Below are 22,324 nucleotides of genomic sequence, written 5' to 3'. Positions count from 1 at the left end.
GGGAAACCGCCAGGGGACCCATCGGCATACAGACCTATCTGTCTGCTGGACACTACGGGCAAGGTGCTTGAGAGGATTATCCTCAACAGACTGGTGAAGTACACAGAGGGTGTAAACGGTCTGGCAAGTAACCAGTTCGGCTTCCGGAAAGGTAGATCCACGCTGGATGCTATTCTCTCTGTCACCAAGACGGCAGAGGTAGCACTCCAGCGTAAGAGTTGGGGCATTCGCTATTGCGCAATCGTCACGCTTGACGTGAAGAATGCATTCAATAGCGCCAGTTGGGACTCCATAGCGCTCGCGCTTAGGAGCATCCACGTACCGGTGTCGCTGTACAAGATTTTGGAAAATTATTTCCAGAATCGGGTACTAGTTTACAACACGGAGGAGGGTCAGAAGTGCGTCCCAAACACCGCAGGGGTACCGCAAGGTTCCATCCTGGGCCCGGTGTTGTGGAATGTCATGTATGACGGGGTGTTGAAACTAAAGTTCCCTGTAGGGGTTGTGATCGTCGGTTTCGCAGACGACATCACGCTAGAGGTCTACGGCGAGTCGATCGAAGAGGTCGAGTTGACGGCCGCGCACTGCTTACGCAAGGTCGAAGACTGGATGCACTCTAGGAAACTGGAGTTAGCGCACCATAAAACGGAGGTTACGGTTGTGAACAACCGCAAATTAGAGCAACAGGCGGTGGTCAGAGTCGGTGACTGCACCATTACCTCAAGGCGTTCCTTGAAGCTCTTGGGGGTTATGGTTGACGATAAGCTCACATTTAAGAGTCACGTCGACTATGCCTGTAAGAGGGCTTCAACGGCCGCTGCAGGACTATCTCGAATGATGTCCAATAGCTCAGCGGTATATGGCAGCAAGCGTAAACTTCTTGCCAGCGTGGTTTCGTCCATACTTAGGTATGGTGGGCCAGCGTGGTCCAAAGCGTTAGGTACCAACAGTCATCGTCGAAAACTGGAAAGTACCTACAGGCTCATGTGCCTGAGGGTTGTGAGCGCGTACCGTACAGTGTCATACGACGCAATCTGCGTCCTGTCCGGCATGATGCCCATCAGCATAGCCATTAAGGAGGACGTAGAATGCTTCGATCAACGTGACACAAGGGGTATACGAGGCACCAGAAGGTCATTCTCGATGATCAGATGGCAGCAGGAATGGTCCAATTCCGCAAAGGGTAGATGGACGCATCGACTTATTCCGGACGTATCCGGATGGGTCGGGAGGCGCCATGGAGAAGTTAACTTCCACTTGACACAGATTCTGTCAGGTCATGGTTGCTTCAGGCAGTATCTACACAGATTCGGGCATGCGGGGTCCCCCATGTGTCCCGAGTGTGCGGATGCGGAAGAAACTGCTGAGCACGTCTTCTTCGTGTGCCCTCGCTTTGTGCATGCGCGGAGCGACATGATGGTAGTGAGCGGGCCAGACACCACTCCGGACAACCTAGTTCGGAGGATGTGTAAAGACCCAAACATTTGGAGGGCGGTTTGTACAGCCGCCTCTCAAATAGTTTTAGAATTGCAAAACAGGCGACAGGTTGACCACCGACACGCCAGTGTTAGCTAACGGCCAGTCTCCAGGTTAGTTAGCTAAGTTAGCAAAGAGATCTATAGAACCAAGAGGGTGCACAGAGCACAAAAGCCGCTCCCCGAAGCAATACCTAGCGGTGGTCCCGGGGAGTATTATGGGCTGGAGACTGGAGGGGTTTTAGTGGGTCCGGTCACTGATTCAAACCAACCCCACACTCCCTGAGGTTGGTCACCTCAGGGGTTTGGATGCAAATTTCCCCTCCACCTGAAACAAAAAAAAAAAATATATATATATATATATATATATATATATATATATATATATATATATATATATATATATATATATATATATATATATATATATATATATATATATATATATATATATATCGGGATATTGGCTATCAGAATATTGGCTATGGTAGTAATTATAGTCGTTGTACTGATTGTACTCATTGTGCTCATTCTGGTCGTCTTCCACCACTTGATATAGTTTATGTTTCTTGAACGGAGAGATCTGTCAACATCCATTGGTTCGGCTCTTGGTATGGGATTTGGTTGTGGTGTGCGATAAGGTGGGAAATTGGGTTGGAATTTTGGTGAGTGGAATGGCTGTTGTGAGTTGTTTTGTTGAAAATATTGTTGCTGCCGATTATTTGGTGGAAAATATGATTGGCGATTTGGTTGAGGGTTGAACTGTCGGTATGGTTGAAAATTATTTATTGGTCGTGGGTTTCCTTGGTTTAGCATTGGCTTATTAAATTGTGGTCTATGTTGGGGAAAACAACAGTAACGACGGTATGATGTATAACAGTTCATCTCAACTTTCTGCTGCTGCTTCAGCGTTAATCGATGGTATGAACTACTTGAATCTCCGCCAAGCAAATAATGAGCGCAACCATCTGGGCCGTACACTGGACTTGGTCTTTTGTTCCCCCGATCGAGAATTTGTTGCTGATGTTTGCGTCGCTCCTCTTGTTTTGCCCCTCGATCCCCATCACCCGGCGTTAACAATTTCGTTGCCCGCTAAATGCAATATTACCTCTCGTCCTGCTGCGCGCCGCACATTGCCTGAATCTAGAGTGCTAAATTACCGTAAACTAGACTTTACTGCTTTTACTGACTACCTGACGAGCCTAAATTGGACCATTCTACAAGAGCAAGATAACGTTGACGATATGGCTGCGATATTTTGCGATACCATGTACCAGTGGTTAAGTTCGAATTTGCCACTGGTTAAGGCACCCGCTTCCCCTCCCTGGTCCACCCAGCATTTACGTGCGCTAAAACGAGAACGTAATTGTTGGCAGCGTAGATATCGTCGTTGGAAAACCTGTGAAACGAAACGCAACTTTAAACTATCGAGTGATGAATACCGCCGAATGAATGCCGCTTTGTACAAACGCTACATTATGCGGATTCAAATTGATCTTCGCCTGAAACCAAGAAACTTCTGGAATTTCGTCAACTCAAAAAGAAAACGTACTTCAATCCCCAAAAATGTTTACTACGACGGAACTGAGTCAAAATCAAACTCTGATTCTTGTGAATTATTTGCGAATTATTTTGCTTCTGTTTTTGCTGGTGATACTGCATCTGCACTTGAGGCTGTTGAAGCTGCAGTACCTGTTCCGGCAAACTTAGTTGAGTTGAGTACGTTGGACATCACTACTGATATGATTGTGGCTGCTGCAAAGAAGCTGAAACGCTCGTTCTCTGCTGGACCTGATGGTATCCCGGCGGTAATATTTGGTCGTTGCGCACCTGTTTTGGCTGAACCTTTGTCATGTATTTTTAACAAGTCTTTCGAACAAGGTCAATTTCCTGAAATTTGGAAACAATCCTTCATGTTACCGGTATTCAAAAGTGGAGATCGTCGGAACGTGAGGAACTATCGAGGAATAACTAGCCTTTCGGCCGCTTCTAAACTGTTTGAAATAATCGTGAGTACGTTTGTTTTATCTCGTGTTAAAAACTACATTTCTACTGACCAGCATGGATTCATGCCCGGCCGGTCCGTTAGCACCAATATTTTCGATTTTACAACGACATGCATCTCCAACATAGAACGAAAAGCCCAAGTTGATGCAATATACACGGACCTGAAAGCTGCGTTTGACAAAATTGATCATTATATACTGCTTGAGAAAATTTCGCGACTCGGTGCCTCCCAGAAATTTACTGCATGGTTGAGCTCCTATCTACGCGGTAGAGTACTGCGCGTAAAAATTGAAACTTGCTGTTCATCTTCATTTACGAATAACTCAGGTGTTCTACAGGGAAGCAATATGGGCCCCCTACCATTTACATTGTTTTTCAATGATGTGACCTTGCTGTTAGGTGCTGGTGTAAAACTAATATATGCTGACGACCTGAAATTATACCTCGAAGTACGCACCGTTGATGATTGTCGCCGTTTACAAAAGCTCTTGGACATATTTGTAGGCTGGTGCCGTAAAAACTGGTTATTTCTGAGTGTCTCCAAATGCCGCGTTATAACTTTTCATCGCAAGTTGAATCCAATAGTTTTCGACTATCATATTGACGATCAGAAACTTGAGAGGGTGGATCACATTAACGACCTTGGAGTCTTATTGGACACGAAACTTTCTTTTAATTTGCATCGCTCGAACATCATTGCTAAAGCCACATGTCAGCTTGGCTTCATCTCCAAAATAGCTCGTGATTTCAACGACCCTTACTGCTTGAAAGCACTGTATTGCTCATTGGTTCGGCCTATTCTCGAATACGCAAGCATGGTTTGGTGCCCTAATCAACTGGTATGGACTATTCGTATCGAACGTGTGCAAAAGAGGTTCATCCGTTTTGCATTGAGAAACTTGCCTTGGCGGGATCCAATTAACCTGCCTCCTGATCCTGATCGCTGTCTTCTGCTTGGACTCGATACTCTTGATCGACGCAGGAAAATTGAGCAAGCACTTTTTGTTGCTAAAGTTACTAATGGTGAAATCGACTCCCCGAAACTTTTGTCACTGTTAAACTTTCGTGTTTCGTAACGCAGTCTACGATCTACTGGTTTGCTACAACCTAGTTTTCATCGCACTACGTTTGGATACAACGAACCTCTAGCCTCCTGCATTCGTACATTCCTTAAGGTGGAAGACCTTCACGATTTTGGTGTGCCGTCATATAAGTTTAGGCAACTACTTAATAAATGTCGATTATTTTAAACGATTTTGACAATCATTCATGTAAACCTAGGTTAGATGAATTATATGCAAATACAAATACAAATACAAATACAAAAGTCTGATAAGTTTTTACGTGTTGTTGGGGTTGTCGGAGAATATTCGGTTGTGGAGGTGGTCGAGAATTATTGTTGAGAAACATATTTCTTGGAGGTAATACAGGTTTCGGTTGATTTTTGCCAACGTCATAAATGCCAGTTTTTCTAGCGATTTTATTCGCTTTTTCTATCGCATGCTGAAAAGCTTGATTTAGCGTGGTTGGCTGCATTAGCCCGACATGTGTTGCATATGGTTCGTCTAGACCATCAATAAATTTTTCTAAGCATAGTTTGTCCACAAAACGCACAATTTCCGCCGGTTTCTCCCATTCTTGGCTAGTCTGAATGTGCGTTGAGATACCGGTAAAGCAGTCCCTAATGCTAGAGTAAAAGTCATTCACAGAAAATCGTTCTTGTTTGAGCGAGAATACTTTTTGCAAAAGAGTTGATAATTCGCGCTTATCTCCGTATAACAGAGTAAGCTGTGCTTTGATGCTTGGCCAATCCAATGGTATCCATTAGATGCTAACATATCGCCAGCCTCACCAACGATCTTATTACGAATTTCTTGAAGCCACAATTGGTAGATGTCTGCGGTTTTGAGAGAATCGAAATGGTTCAGGATTCGTTCTACTGATTGAGTCCAAGTGCTCAACTGATGAGCACTGCCCGAGTATTGCGGGAGGCCTTTTATAATGTCGGGCACTCTGCCGCACGCGAAATCATTTTTTATCTCGGGTGTGGTATCGTGCAGTTCTGGCGTCTCAGCCATCTGAATTTGTAATTGAGCAATTTCTTGCTCGCGATTCTCCAGCTTCTGCAGCACTTCTTGCAACTGTGCTTGCATTTGGGAGACTTGGTTTTGCCCCTGATGGGTTAAATGAGAAAGCTGTTGTTCTTTCTCATGCAGTTTTTGAGCAAGAACATTCAGTTCCCGCTGAAATTGTTCCATTTGCATTTCCGACATGTTTCTGTTGTCGTCGAATTTATTCGTGCGTTTCATAAGCACGTAAACTTTTTTATGTTAATCTTAACTTCGTCAATCTATTCAAATTATTTTAAAACTTTTTGTTAATTTATCGTTCGCGACGCACTTTATTTGGTACGTTAGAGAACTTCTTAATTTATTTTAATCGCGGCACTATATTTCTTCGTACGTTAAAACTTCTCGAGATAATAAATTCTCAATTTATTGGATTTACGGCACTGTATTTTTTTTCTTAAAAAACGATAAACTTCTTAATTGCTTGTGTCCGCAACACTATATTTTTATACGTTTAACCTTTTTATTAATAACTTGCATTCACGACACTAATTTCTTTGTTTTAATTTTTAATATTCAGAAACTTAAACTACGCTTACCTTATAATTAGCGATATTCTCTCGCTTTCTGGTTCGGCGGATTTTTAACACTGTATCCAACACAAATCACGCGATATTCACTCGCGGACGCTAAGTTGCGGATGGTAGAACTGCGTTTTTTCAAATCTGCGCCGACTGCGCCACTTAACTTACTTTATGCTACGGATACGTTTTTAAAAAATAACTACACGACTTCACTGCTAAAACAAGACTGACTTTATTGAGGATAATTTTAATTGTTCTGGTCCTACACACTTGGTTAATCTGCTGACCTCGCATTCCTGGTTGTGTCTCCCTGTGGCGATGGTTCGGTGGTCGAAGTCTGTCCATGTGGCGATGGTTTGGTGGTCGAAGTCTGCACCTTTGCTGATGAAAGCAGAACAGGTGCCGGTCACGTTAACGGGTTGTTGCCAATCGACATACTTCCAGCCGGGCTTTGGTTGCTTCTGCTGACGCTGCTGCACGTGGTTCGTTGAGGTGCGAAGTGAGTTGCGTTGTTAACTTATATATATATATATATATATATATATATATATATATATATATATATATATATATATATATATATATATATATATATATATATATATATATATATATATATATATATATATATATGTATATATATATATATATATATATATATATATATATATATATATATATATATATATATATATATATATATATATAAGTTAACAACGCAACTCACTTCGCACCTCAACGAACCACGTGCAGCAGCGTCAGCAGATTAACCAAGTGTGTAGGACCAGAACAATTAAAATTATCCTCAATAAAGTCAGTCTTGTTTTAGCAGTGAAGTCGTGTAGTTATTTTTTAAAAACGTATCCGTAGCATAAAGTAAGTTAAGTGGCGCAGTCGGCGCAGATTTGAAAAAACGCAGTTCTACCATCCGCAACTTAGCGTCCGCGAGTGAATATCGCGTGATTTGTGTTGGATACAGTGTTAAAAATCCGCCGAACCAGAAAGCGAGAGAATATCGCTAATTATAAGGTAAGCGTAGTTTAAGTTTCTGAATATTAAAAATTAAAACAAAGAAATTAGTGTCGTGAATGCAAGTTATTAATAAAAAGGTTAAACGTATAAAAATATAGTGTTGCGGACACAAGCAATTAAGAAGTTTATCGTTTTTTAAGAAAAAAAATACAGTGCCGTAAATCCAATAAATTGAGAATTTATTATCTCGAGAAGTTTTAACGTACGAAGAAATATAGTGCCGCGATTAAAATAAATTAAGAAGTTCTCTAACGTACCAAATAAAGTGCGTCGCGAACGATAAATTAACAAAAAGTTTTAAAATAATTTGAATAGATTGACGAAGTTAAGATTAACATAAAAAAGTTTACGTGCTTATGAAACGCACGAATAAATTCGACGACAACAGAAACATGTCGGAAATGCAAATGGAACAATTTCAGCGGGAACTGAATGTTCTTGCTCAAAAACTGCATGAGAAAGAACAACAGCTTTCTCATTTAACCCATCAGGGGCAAAACCAAGTCTCCCAAATGCAAGCACAGTTGCAAGAAGTGCTGCAGAAGCTGGAGAATCGCGAGCAAGAAATTGCTCAATTACAAATTCAGATGGCTGAGACGCCAGAACTGCACGATACCACACCCGAGATAAAAAATGATTTCGCGTGCGGCAGAGTGCCCGACATTATAAAAGGCCTCCCGCAATACTCGGGCAGAGCTCATCAGTTGAGCACTTGGACTCAATCAGTAGAACGAATCCTGAACCATTTCGATTCTCTCAAAACCACAGACATCTACCAATTGTGGCTTCAAGAAATTCGTAATAAGATCGTTGGTGAGGCTGGCGATATGTTAGCATCTAATGGATACCATTGGATTGGCCAAGCATCAAAGCACAGCTTACTCTGTTATACGGAGATAAGCGCGAATTATCAACTCTTTTGCAAAAAGTATTCTCGCTCAAACAAGAACGATTTTCTGTGAATGACTTTTACTCTAGCATTAGGAACTGCTTTACCGGTATCTCAAAGCACATTCAGACTAGCCAAGAATGGGAGAAACCGGCGGAAATTGTGCGTTTTGTGGACAAACTATGCTTAGAAAAATTTATTGATGGTCTAGACGAACCATATGCAACACATGTCGGGCTAATGCAGCCAACCACGCTAAATCAAGCTTTTCAGCATGCGATAGAAAAAGCGAATAAAATCGCTAGAAAAACTGGCATTTATGACGTTGGCAAAAATCAACCGAAACCTGTATTACCTCCAAGAAATATGTTTCTCAACAATAATTCTCGACCACCTCCACAACCGAATATTCTCCGACAACCCCAACAACACGTAAAAACTTATCAGACTTTTGTATTTGTATTTGTATTTGTATTTGCATATAATTCATCTAACCTAGGTTTACATGAATGATTGTCAAAATCGTTTAAAATAATCGACATTTATTAAGTAGTTGCCTAAACTTATATGACGGCACACCAAAATCGTGAAGGTCTTCCACCTTAAGGAATGTACGAATGCAGGAGGCTGGAGGTTCGTTGTATCCAAACGTAGTGCGATGAAAACTAGGTTGTAGCAAACCAGTAGATCGTAGACTGCGTTGCGAAACACGAAAGTTTAACAGTGACAAAAGTTTCGGGGAGTCGATTTCACCATTAATAACTTTAGCAACAAAAAGTGCTTGCTCAATTTTCCTGCGTCGATCAAGAGTATCGAGTCCAAGCAGAAGACAGCGATCAGGATCAGGAGGCAGGTTAATTGGATCCCGCCAAGGCAAGTTTCTCAATGCAAAACGGATGAACCTCTTTTGCACACGTTCGATACGAATAGTCCATACCAGTTGATTAGGGCACCAAACCATGCTTGCGTATTCGAGAATAGGCCGAACCAATGAGCAATACAGTGCTTTCAAGCAGTAAGGGTCGTTGAAATCACGAGCTATTTTGGAGATGAAGCCAAGCTGACTTGTGGCTTTAGCAATGATGTTCGAGCGATGCAAATTAAAAGAAAGTTTCGTGTCCAATAAAACTCCAAGGTCGTTAATGTGATCCACCCTCTCAAGTTTCTGATCGTCAATATGATAGTCGAAAACTATTGGATTCAACTTGCGATGAAAAGTTATAACGCGGCATTTGGAGACACTCAGAAATAACCAGTTTTTACGGCACCAGCCTACAAATATGTCCAAGAGCTTTTGTAAACGGCGACAATCATCAACGGTGCGTACTTCGAGGTATAATTTCAGGTCGTCAGCATATATTAGTTTTACACCAGCACCTAACAGCAAGGTCACATCATTGAAAAACAATGTAAATAGTAGGGGGCCCATATTGCTTCCCTGTGGAACACCTGAGTTATTCGTAAATGAAGATGAACAGCAAGTTTCAATTTTTACGCGCAGTACTCTACCGCGTAGATAGGAGCTCAACCATGCAGTAAATTTCTGGGAGGCACCGAGTCGCGAAATTTTCTCAAGCAGTATATAATGAACAATTTTGTCAAACGCAGCTTTCAGGTCCGTGTATATTGCATCAACTTGGGCTTTTCGTTCTATGTTGGAGATGCATGTCGTTGTAAAATCGAAAATATTGGTGCTAACGGACCGGCCGGGCATAAATCCATGCTGGTCAGTAGAAATGTAGTTTTTAACACGAGATAAAACAAACGTACTCACGATTATTTCAAACAGTTTAGAAGCGGCCGAAAGGCTAGTTATTCCTCGATAGTTCCTCACGTTCCGACGATCTCCACTTTTGAATACCGGTAACATGAAGGATTGTTTCCAAATTTCAGGAAATTGACCTTGTTCGAAAGACTTGTTAAAAATACATGACAAAGGTTCAGCCAAAACAGGTGCGCAACGACCAAATATTACCGCCGGGATACCATCAGGTCCAGCAGAGAACGAGCGTTTCAGCTTCTTTGCAGCAGCCACAATCATATCAGTAGTGATGTCCAACGTACTCAACTCAACTAAGTTTGCCGGAACAGGTACTGCAGCTTCAACAGCCTCAAGTTCAGATGCAGTATCACCAGCAAAAGCAGAAGCAAAATAATTCGCAAATAATTCACAAGAATCAGAGTTTGATTTTGACTCAGTTCCGTCGTAGTAAACATTTTTGGGGATTGAAGTACGTTTTCTTTTTGAGTTGACGAAATTCCAGAAGTTTCTTGGTTTCAGGCGAAGATCAATTTGAATCCGCATAATGTAGCGTTTGTACAAAGCGGCATTCATTCGGCGGTATTCATCACTCGATAGTTTAAAGTTGCGTTTCGTTTCACAGGTTTTCCAACGACGATATCTACGCTGCCAACAATTACGTTCTCGTTTTAGCGCACGTAAATGCTGGGTGGACCAGGGAGGGGAAGCGGGTGCCTTAACCAGTGGCAAATTCGAACTTAACCACTGGTACATGGTATCGCAAAATATCGCAGCCATATCGTCAACGTTATCTTGCTCTTGTAGAATGGTCCAATTTAGGCTCGTCAGGTAGTCAGTAAAAGCAGTAAAGTCTAGTTTACGGTAATTTAGCACTCTAGATTCAGGCAATGTGCGGCGCGCAGCAGGACGAGAGGTAATATTGCATTTAGCGGGCAACGAAATTGTTAACGCCGGGTGATGGGGATCGAGGGGCAAAACAAGAGGAGCGACGCAAACATCAGCAACAAATTCTCGATCGGGGGAACAAAAGATCATGTCCAGTGTACGGCCCAGATGGTTGCGCTCATTATTTGCTTGGCGGAGATTCAAGTAGTTCATACCATCGATTAACGCTGAAGCAGCAGCAGAAAGTTGAGATGAACTGTTATACATCATACCGTCGTTACTGTTGTTTTCCCCAACATAGACCACAATTTAATAAGCCAATGCTAAACCAAGGAAACCCACGACCAATAAATAATTTTCAACCATACCGACAGTTCAACCCTCAACCAAATCGCCAATCATATTTTCCACCAAATAATCGGCAGCAACAATATTTTCAACAAAACAACTCACAACAGCCATTCCACTCACCAAAATTCCAACCCAATTTCCCACCTTATCGCACACCACAACCAAATCCCATACCAAGAGCCGAACCAATGGATGTTGACAGATCTCTCCGTTCAAGAAACATAAACTATATCAAGTGGTGGAAGACGACCAGAATGAGCACAATGAGTACAATCAGTACAACGACTATAATTACTACCATAGCCAATATTCTGATAGCCAATATCCCGATGTGACCGAAAATTCAACCCAAGACGCTGACGCAATTCCAGACCAGCAAACAGAACCAAATGGAAATACAGACGTAACAGAAGACGACTTAAATTTTCATCTGGACACCGCAACTCAGCTAGCAACATAAATAATTTCATTCTATATGTAGAAATAGGAACGTCTAAGGGAAAACTTAAATTTTTAATCGATACTGGTGCAAATAAAAACTACATCAGTACAAAACACGTCAATTTAAATAGATGCAGAATCACACACCCAGTAAAAGTTCGAAATGTGTCAGGCTCCCACAAAATAGACAAATTTGTAGAATTTAATCCCTTCCCGAACATTCAATCAAATAAGTTGACTTTCTATGTTTTCGATTTTCATCCTTACTTCGACGGACTAATAGGCTACGAAGCTCTTAGACAACTTAAAGCCGAAATTCTCACCAGCTCTAACGAATTAAAACTAGGAACCACAAAAATAACTATGTTAAAAAAATATTTATCCTCAACAAGAATCCAATTAAATGCACATGAAACGAAACCTATAGAATTGCAAGTTCTTAAAAACTGTGTTGATTTTCTTTTATCCAAAAATTATACACTACAAAACAAAATTCTTCTTCATTCCGGCATATACACAGCCGAAAATTCGAAAGCTACCATTATGATTTCTAATCTAGCAAATAATCCTGTCGAATTGAATCTGCCCGCCGTCGAAATCGATATTAATAACCGGCTATTCCTCTCCAAATGAACCCAATCCCGACGAAACCAGACTTTTCGAACAATTACGCCTCGACCATTTGAATACCGAAGAGAAGAAAAATCTTACCAAATTGATTGCTCAGTACCAATCTATTTTCCATTTGAAACCAAGAACGTTAAGTTTTACTAATGCCGTGAAACACAGTATTGAAACTCAAGACAATATGCCAATCCACTCGAAAAGTTATCGCTACCCCTATCACCTCCGAGACGAAGTACAAAAACAGATAAGAGAGATGCTTGATCAAGGAATCATCAGACCCTCAAATTCTCCATGGTCATCTCCTATATGGGTAGTGCCAAAAAAAGCAGACGCATCAGGACAAAAGAAATGGCGACTTGTAGTCGACTATCGTAAATCAAATTCCAAAACTGTAGACGACAAATACCCAATGCCTAACATCACCGAAATACTTGATAAACTCGGTAGATGTAATTATTTTTCAACTCTCGATCTCGCTTCTGGGTTCCACCAGATCGAAGTCGAAACAAAAGATATACCGAAAACCGCATTTTCGGTAGATCATGGGAAATATGAATACGTTAGAATGCCTTTTGGATTAAAAAACGCACCATCTACCTTCCAAAGAGTGATGGACAACGTTTTAAGAGAATTAATTGGAACCGTTTGCCTTGTGTATATGGATGATATAATCATTTTCTCTACCTCACTCCAGGAACACCTTCTTAATCTTAAAAAAGTCTTTGACGCACTACAGAAATTTAATCTTCAAGTGCAACTTGATAAGTCAGAATTCTTGAGAAAGGAAGTAGCTTTTCTTGGACATGTTGTCACGTCCGAAGGAGTGAAGCCAAATCCCGATAAAATCATAGCCATAAAAAACTGGCCATTACCAAAGTCCGAAACGGAACTTAGAGGATTTTAAGGTACTATAGGATATTACAGGAGATTTATCAAGGACTTTGCAAAAATCGTAAAACCACTTACGACCCAACTGCGCAAAGGCGAGGAAATTAAACATTCCGAAGATTTCATTATGACCTTCAATAAATGTAAAACACTACTAACAAGTAGCCACGTTTTACAATACCACGATTTCAGCAAACCGTTTATTCTAACAACGGATGCTAGCAATTTCGCTATAGGTGCCGTATTATCGCAAGGACCTATAGGCAAAGATAGACCCGTTGCTTTCGCTTCAAGGACTCTGACGAGGACGGAGGAGAAATATTCAGTAATAGAAAAGGAATTACTTGCTATCTTCTGGGCCTGCAAATATTTTAGACCCTATTTGTTTGGAAAAAAATTCACCGTTTTTACCGATCACAAACCGTTGACCTACATATTTAGCCTCAAAGATCCAAATGACAAGATGATTAGATGGCGCCTCCGCCTAGAAGAATTCGATTATGAGGTGAAATATCGCCCCGGTAAGCAAAACATCGTAGCCGACGGACTGTCCCGTATTAAAACAAGTGAGTTGAATGCTAATGAACTCGAAAATTCGTCCGACGACGCTACTTGCCATTCAGCCGATACGGACGACGGTGAGTTTATAAGTATGACATTGCACACTATTAACTACTTTTCAAACCAACTGATTTTAAAAACCGGACCGGAAGATAAAAACGAATACGAACAAGTGTTTCCCAGAGTTCATCGAAGAATAGTGACACGTGCTAATTTCTCAGTTGCTATAATTTATAATATTTTCAAGGAATATTTAGATCCAAAAAGAGTAAACTGCATAATGTGCGACGAAACATTTATTAATACACTGCAAATAGTTTATCGCAATTATTTTAGCAGATGTAAAACATTTCGCATCAAAATAAGTCAGAAAATTTTAACTGATCTCCGAACCGCGGAAGAACAGAATGACGTTATCGAAAGAATTCATACTCGCGCACATAGAGGTATTCCAGAAAATTTAGCCCAATTATGCAGAGAATATTATTTTCCAAATATGGAGAAAAGCGTCAGAAGATTTGTTCTGCTTTGCGAAACTTGTCGGTGCGAGAAGTATGAACGACGACCTTATAAACCTACTTTGGCCGAAACTCCACTGCCGAAACAACCTCTAGACATTGTACATGTTGGCATCTTCATATGCCAACCTAATATCTTTTTATCAGCAGTAGATAAACTTTCGAAATACGGTATCTTGATCGCTATCAAATCCAGATCAATACCCGGCATTCGCTCTGGATTTACTAAACTTATTTCCACTTTTGGGCTCCCTAAACTCATCGTGACCGATAATGAACTAGCGATGAAATCGGTAGAAGTTCGAGGCATGCTTCACGATTCTGGTGTCGAAGTTTATTACACACCTTCTAATAAAAGTGAAGTTAACGGTATTGTTGAAAGGTTCCATTCGACAATAAGCGAAATCTATCGCTGCGTACGTGAAGAGCACGAAGAGTTATCCCAAAAAGAAACTTTCCGATTAAGCGTAGGCTATTATAATAACACGATTCATTCTAGCACAGGACTAAAGCCAAGAGAGGTGTTCTACGGACTAAGGGCGGGGAAGATCGACCACTGGATGCTGCGAAAATTTCAGAAAATAGCCGAAAGGTTTACGACGAAGCAATGCTGGCGCTACAGAAAAAACAATCGAAGGACCTTCAGTGGCACAACAAAAACCAAGAGGTTGAACCATGCTTGCAACCCGACGAGACTGTGTATGTGGCACGGCAAGGAATCAAAAGTAAAACCAAAGCAAAGTTCAAACCTTATAAAGTAGTCCACGATTACAGAAAGACCTTCCAGGATAACGCCAGAAGAAAGATTCACAAATCGAAAATTAGAAGAAAGCAAAAAGCCTGAATGTCCATCCATAATCACACTTTATCTTTTCTCATTATAGATGTTCAACTTCATCCTCCTACTCATCGGACTAGTACAAACCACTCGAACCGAGGTGGTTCTGACTGACTTGACAAGACATCCAGGGATAGTGGCATTCCAGGAACGCGAGGCAAAAATTATCCAAAATCATCATTTACACTTACACGTCATCAAACTAGAGACATTTCAAAGTTGCATACATAATCTGAAATACACTTTGAAATCTCTCGAATACAGCGACAAAGCTGGAGAATTCCAAGAAATCCTGCAAATAAGAATGAATGGATTATTGGAATCCTTTAGCAAATTACAACCCATTAGACGACATCGACGCGGACTGTTTAACCCACTCGGCTCATTCATAAAACTACTCTCAGGTAACATGGATAACGACGACTTACAAGACATCTACAAAACCTTGAACGAACACGAAACTGAAACTAACGAACTGGTACGTAACAACGAAAGACAAATACGCATTAACAACGACTTTCAGACAAAAATTAATGCAGTAATAGAGCACGTAAATGCTCAGCAAATACTAGTCATGAAGGAAATCTCTGCTCTCAAAAACCATCTTTCGAACGACAGTAATTTATTGTTTAGACAATTATTTCATAAATTGTTATTTAACATCGATACATTAGAAAGACAAACAAGAGAAATATTCAAAAATGTCCAAATGTCAAAACTAGGGATATTACCAACAGCCATGTTGTCAGGAAACGAAACTTTTTTTATACTTAAACTTCTAGAAGAGCAAGAGATAGTAATAACAAACCTTGACCAAGTTTTTGAATACTTAGAAGTACACACATTACACAATGGAACTCACATAATTTTTGCTATCCAAATTCCAAAATTTCTCGAAGGCAAATTCAATTATGTACTATTTAAAGATATACCAGAAAACAACAAAACCATTATAACAAAATTCAAAATAGCAATAGTTGGTAAAAATACAACTTACGTTTTAGAAAAAAAGTGTCAGATAGTAGAGCAGTACAGGGTGTGTACGAGAAAAGACCTCCTGGACATCAACGACGATCAATGCATTGCTAATGCACTTCAAGGCACCGAAGCAGCCTGCGATTATAAGGAGATCGAAGGCAGAGCAGAAGTCCGACAGATAAACAGTCACACGGTAATTATCAAAAATGCAATAGAGCCGATCAATATAATTTCAGACGAATGCAGCCTAAGCACGAGAAGTATCACTGGAACTGTTATGGTGACTTTCGAAAGGTGCTCTCTGGTCCGGCACGCTGTATAAGGCCGAGGAGACTATGAGCGAACATAAGTTGACATTAATCCCAATGTTCGGAATAACCTTCCAAGAAACCTCTATACAGAAAGAAGTTGACGTGCACAAATTAAACCTAATGCACATTACGAATCACAACCACGTCCAACAACTAAAATTACATCAGGAAACCTTCCAAAAGCTATCATTCGGAGGTTTCATTCTGGTTTTATCAATATTAACAATTTTAGCAAAACGTTTATGCAAAACATCCAATCGTAAAACAACTATAGTCACAACCACCTGCGAAGAGGCCCGGTTTCCTCCGGTTTTCATCTCTACAGCCAAAGACAAATCTTTTGGAGATTCGGGACGAATCTTTTCAAGGGATGGAATAGTTAACAACGCAACTAACTTCGCACCTCAACGCACCACGTGCAGCAGCGTCAGCAGAAGCAACCAAAGCCCGGCTGGAAGTATGTCGATTGGCAACAACCCGTTAACGTGACCGGCACCTGTTCTGCTTTCATCAGCAAAGGTGCAGACTTCGACCACCGAACCATCGCCACATGGACAGACTTCGACCACCGAACCATCGCCACAGGGAGACACTACCAGGAATCCGAGGTCAGCAGATTAACCAAGTGTGTAGGGCCAGAACAATTAAAATTATCCTCAATAAAGTCAGTCTAGTTTTAGCAGTGAAGTCGTGTAGTTATTTTTTAAAAACGTATCCGTAGCACAAGTAAGTTAAGTTATATATATATATATATATATATATATATATATATATATATATATATATATATATATATATATATATATATATATATATATATATATATATATATATATATAAATATATATATATATATATATATATATATATATATATATATATATATATATATATATATATATATATATATATATATATATATGTATATATATATATATGTATATATATATATATGTATATATATATATATGTATATATATATATATGTATATATATATATATATATATATATATATATATATATATATATATATATATATATATATATATATATATATATATATATATATATATATATATATATATATATATATATATATATATATATATATATATATATATATATATATATATATATATATATATATATATATATATATATATATATATATATATATATATATATATATATATATATATACAAACAGTTTTTTGAAGCACACGGGCACACGAAGAAGACATGCTCAGCAGTCTCTTCCGCATCCGTGCACTCGAAACACATGGGGGACCCCGCATGCCCGAATCTGTGTAGATACTGCCTAAAGCAACCATGGCCTGACAGAATCTGTGTCAGATGGAAGTTCACTTCTCCATGGCGCCTCCCGACCCATCCGGATGCATCCGGAATAAGTCGATGCGTCCATCTACCCTTCGCGGAATTGGACCACTCCTGCTGCCATCTGATCATCGAGAATGATCTTCTGGTACCTCGTATGCCCCTTGTGTCACGTTGATCGAAGCATTCTACGTCCTCCTTAATGGCTATGCTGATAGGCATCATGCCGGACAGGACGCAGATTGCGTCGTATGACACAGTTCGATACGCGCTCGCAACCCTCAGGCACATGAGCCTGTAGGTACTTTCCAACTTGCTCCGATGTTTACTAGTACCTAGTGCTTTGGATCACACTGGCCCGCCGTATCTCAGTATGGACGAAGTCACGCTAGCTAGAAGTTTCCGCTTGCTGCCGTACACTGCTGAGCTATTGGACATCATGCGAGATAATGCTGCAATAGCCATTGAAGCCCTCTTACAGGCATATTCGACATGGCTCCCGAAGGCGAGCTTGTCATCGATCATCACCCCCAGCAGCTTCAGGGAGCGCTTAGAGGCGATGGTGCAATTCCCGACACTGATCAACGCCTGTTGCTTCGACTTGCGGTTATTGACAACTGAAATCTCCGTCTTATGATGCGCCAGCTCCAGTTTTTTGGAGCGCATCCAGCAGACCTTTGAATCGTCACCTTCATGAGTTAATCTTCAAGCGACGATGATGCAATATAACTTCGACTTCGGCCCGATTGAGTACCTGCTTCGTTTCACACCGATCCTTCTCTCACAGTTAACACAAAAATCGTCTTTCTCTCGGTACGCTACGTTGCATTGCTTCCCTGCGTGTTGTTGGTATTCGTCACTTCGGAATGAACTGTTCGAATTTTGGGTTCAAGACGGCAGCGACACAAAAAATGTCGAGCACATTGCTTCCAAATTCACTTTCAACTGCATGACGACGATAAACCGAAGCAAGGTGTTGTAGGTATTGTTGCGCCGAAGGCAAGCGAATTTCATACAATAGCAAAGTGAGGTAAGTATCTGGCTATAGGCATGACTCATGAGGACTATTATAAGGAAATTTAAATTAATACGGACATTGTTCTGATGAAACCTTAGTTTATGATACAAATTCGGATCCAGATTAGAACTGATTTTTAAAATACGTAACCTTGTTGCACATTCTATGAGTTTACTAAATTGTTGGATAACGCTTTGCTGATTGGAAGCAATTTCATTTCATTTAAATGCATTGCAATTAAAAGATACCTTATAAAAAATTATAAGACTCATATAACAATGTGTTTTTAATAGTTTAAACTATGAAAAGCTTCTGCAAAGATACGTTGTCAAGTGTATTAGGAATTGTATTTTCAATATTTGTTTTTGTCAAGTACGGTGAATTTAGAAAATTTAGTTTTTGGCTAGAAAGGCTGATCATCAAACTTCTGAGAACAAAATAAAATGCTGTATCATTGGTTATATTTTTTTTATTTTTTCGATGATGTGAACAGGAAAATAAAAAATGAAATGAAAACAGGAAAAACTATGCTGATGCATAGTTTTTTTTTCGGTGCTATATCAGTTCACTGAAAAAAAAATACGAATAAATTATTTTGAATAGTGTAATTATGTATACAATCATAACGTACATTGCACATCGGCTTGTTCCTGATTCGTTTTACAATCGTATAATGTTGGAATTATGTTTTCAAACACCGATCTGTTCAGCTTTATTAGTAAAATATTACTTAGCGTTTCCTCACTAAGTGTTGACCTTGCGTTTGAGAGGACCAAAGCCAGAGCACTAAACTGCCGTGAGATGACATTGTGACGTAGATCCAAGTGATCAGTTTTTCAGTACGGCCCAAAAACGAAAGAATTCTTCGTCACTTTTGTATGGAAATGTGTGCCAACGTCACTTTGTTTTTTTGATTTTATGTAACGTACGAATAAGTTACAACGAAAAGGAAGATACCAAAAGATAGATCTTCGAATAATGAACAAATTGGCATGAAAAACTCATATTCGAGAAAGTGGCACTTACGTCACTTTGTCATCTCACGGCAGTAAAAGCGCGTTCTACAGTTACCTGGTTTGATGGAGTGGTCAGTACCACTTCGGCAACAGCGCTGAGTTCTGGATGTGTTCCTTTTCGTTCGGTCCAATGATTCCAGACATTGAAATCGAACGGTCTCCTTATTTCAACTTCTAAAGCCTTTAGTTGCTGCATGAAGTTACTCTCAGTAGACGTTGCATCATTCATTGTTGAGCCACCGAAAAGTTCCGTGATAAACATATCGTTCTCGGTTTCCATTTTTTGTATTTGGAAGTTTTCCGAGCATTTTGTTGGTGAATGTTTTAGCTCTCTAATCCTTTGCCATGTTTCGACGATATAATTCTAAAATACGTACTCATGTTTTGAATATGCGTTTTTTTCGTGTTCAAACTGAAGGTATCAGAGCAATTTCACAAAAAACGGGTAACCAATTTATTCGACCAATTTTTATTTGGTTGAATCTTTTCATAAACTCATTTTTGAGAAGCTATTGAAATATTCTAGGTTGGGAAGGTATTGATGATTATAAATATTTTTAAAGCCAAAACGGTTTGTTTGATCAGTGTGACTTTTTCGGCAAAGTTGAAGATAGTAATTTTGTCTTTCTGAAAAAAATAAACACTCTGAAAAAAATAAGTTTTTTTATTTTTAAAAAAAGTTAAAAGAAAAACTAAAAATAATTATCTAAAATATAAAATATAAAATTTTTTTAAATCTGAAACTATTAAAGATCACCCATTTTTGCCATGATCCATGTCCGCAATGTTTAATTTTTTGAATATTTTTTTTTTATTTTTCTCAAAACTTTTTTCAAAGAAAAGTTGGTTTTAGAGTATACTTTTTTGGATAGACATAATTATAATCTAAAACTTTGCTGACGACGTCACACCGATCAAACAAACCGTTTTGACTTTAAAAATATTTGTAATCATCAATACCTTTCCAACATAGCTTTTTTCAATAGCTCTCAAAAATGAGTTTGGTTCAATCCGATTTTTGATGAAAACTACAAAAGATTACATTAAACATTATGGCCTGGCTGATCATGAAAAAAATCAAGGAGAACAAAATATAACAGATTGAAAAAAAATTAATTCTTTTTCACAAGTAATTTTTTCTGAAAACAAAAATTTAGAAAAAAATTAAAACTTTCTTTTCATGATTTGCACCCAAAAATGAAAATGAAAAAACTTTTTTCGAAGAAATGATGTTTTTAGAGTACACTAAGGTCGCTTTTTACGCGGGTTTTTTACGCGGCTACGTTTCCCCCGCGTAAAAAGTGACTTTAGTGTACGCGTAAAAAGTGACTTTAGTGTACGCGGCACGTTTCCCCCGCGTAAAAAGTGACTTTAGTGTATATTTTTTTGGATAGACATAATTATCATCTACAACTTTGCTGACGACGTCACACTGAAGCTCTAAAAATACTTGTAATCATTAATGCCTTCCCAACATAGCATTCTTCTATAGATTCATAAAAATGAGACATGTGTCAAAAAATTAAACCAACACCACATAATAGAACCTTTCGCCCATATAAACAACTCGTGAAAAACAATTCAAATACACACAAAAAAACCAACAGCAGATTTATATCAATATTTCTTTTTATTTGTCGCTCACCGAATATTTTTCGATTTGCAAGTTTTCAAAGTTTAACGAACGTTGTAGAGAAAATTTACATAATCGTCAACTTCGACAATAATTTCAAAAATCTCCAATGTCATTAGGTCATGCTTGGAAATTAAATTGAATGAAATAACCTTCATTCAATCAATGATAACTTATTACGAAAAAAGCAAAAAAAAAACTCACCTGGATCTCCTCTTTTTCGTCAGAAGTGAAAAGTGTGGAACCAGCGAAATTCAACCTAGGGTCTAAATACAAAGCCATTTTGAAAGCTTGCGATTCGCGTAAAGCGGCTAGGCGAGTTGTCAAAGTGGTTACGAGAGATTCAGAAAATGGATTTTTGTTCATGGCCTTGATTTCTGAATCGCAACAATCCATTTTAAGTAAAAGTCACTTAAAGAGGCGGCGATTGCATCTCTTTAGTGGTTAAGAAAAGGGGTTTGAAGGCTTGCTCGTAATCAATGATGAATTTCCAGTTATTCGAGAGATCTAAATTAAATATATATATATATATATATATATATATATATATATATATATATATATATATATATATATATATATATATATATATATATATATATATATATATATATATATATATATATATATATATATATATATATATATATATATATATATATATATATATATATATATATATATATATATATATATATATATATCTATATATTAATTGCTAAGCCCGTGATAGTTGAATATTACCCATTTCTGGAAACTGTTCCGCAAGCTTTTCAAAGAACTGACGCTGTTGCAAAAAACTGGACACCATTTCGTATATTCCACCCCATCGCGTTTGGCCCCAAAGTGGGGGATAGTGCCCTTTGTGACACTCAAAGTACGTCTTGTATTTAGCAGATCTGCTTTTCTTCGCAACATCAGTTAGTTTCTTTACGTCCGCGTTTGACTTGTTTATCACATCCAAAATGGCCAACTGGAGGGTATGAACGGCACAGCGCACTAAATTCAAATTTTCTTTTAGTTTGTTGTTGAGCTCTTCGGTAAATAAATTTTGATCGATTTCCTGTTCTTTCTTTTCAATGTCTTCCTCATCAAAGCGGATGCA

This window comes from Wyeomyia smithii, chromosome 1, assembly GCF_029784165.1.
Source record: "Wyeomyia smithii strain HCP4-BCI-WySm-NY-G18 chromosome 1, ASM2978416v1, whole genome shotgun sequence".
NCBI lineage: Eukaryota > Metazoa > Arthropoda > Insecta > Diptera > Culicidae > Wyeomyia > Wyeomyia smithii.
This window is presented reverse-complemented; position numbering follows the sequence as displayed.